Source organism: Schistocerca gregaria, chromosome X (genome assembly GCF_023897955.1).
Source record: "Schistocerca gregaria isolate iqSchGreg1 chromosome X, iqSchGreg1.2, whole genome shotgun sequence".
Classification (NCBI taxonomy): domain Eukaryota; kingdom Metazoa; phylum Arthropoda; class Insecta; order Orthoptera; family Acrididae; genus Schistocerca; species Schistocerca gregaria.
In genome coordinates this window covers 268,964,312-268,965,030 of record NC_064931.1, presented here as the reverse complement: position 1 = coordinate 268,965,030, position 719 = coordinate 268,964,312, and positions in this window count along the sequence as shown.

The window sequence follows — 719 nt, the reverse complement described above, 5'->3', positions numbered from 1 at the left end:
TTAGGCATTCCTTGGAATTTGATTAAATATGGTCTGGACCTGAGGGGCCTCCAAATTTCGATGCCGTCTAATTTTTAGGCCTCCCAGGACGAGAGGCCAGCGGGGAGCCACCCCCTCCCTCTCCTCTCACCATCCCCCCCCCCCCCCTCCTCCTATTCTCTTCGAGAACGGAAACGATACAGAATATTGCGCTATCCCCACCTCGTCGTACCAGCTCTAACCAAGCGACAAATGAAAAGTCAGAATGGGAAAGCCAATCGGAAAACGCTATGTTTCATCCGCGTGCAGGTTTATATTCTTTTTTTTTTACTACAGTTGTTTTTGGCGCATTGGAGGTTTATCACAAACATCATCATTGGTATGATCTTTTTTAATTAAATATCAGTTAACGACGCATCTACGCAAAACGTTATCAGGAGATTCCAACATAGGCAGCAACTTTGATATCTGTGCGGATTGTTCAATGTGACGGTTTGGTTAAGCGTTTCGTAGAGATGTTTCAATGATCACAGGCTCGCCGCTCGTTATCAGCAATTTTTTTTCTTTAATCTCTGCGTTTGTACCGGATTCTGAGACGAGAAATGATAATTGTATTTCTACTTGTCACAAATATTTGACGGTCTTTTTAGACTAAGTCGCGATTTCCATGGATGTGGTTAGGCAGGAACCTAAGACTACAGCTCAGATTGCTGTGCGTGAACGAGCAGCGATGACATTTA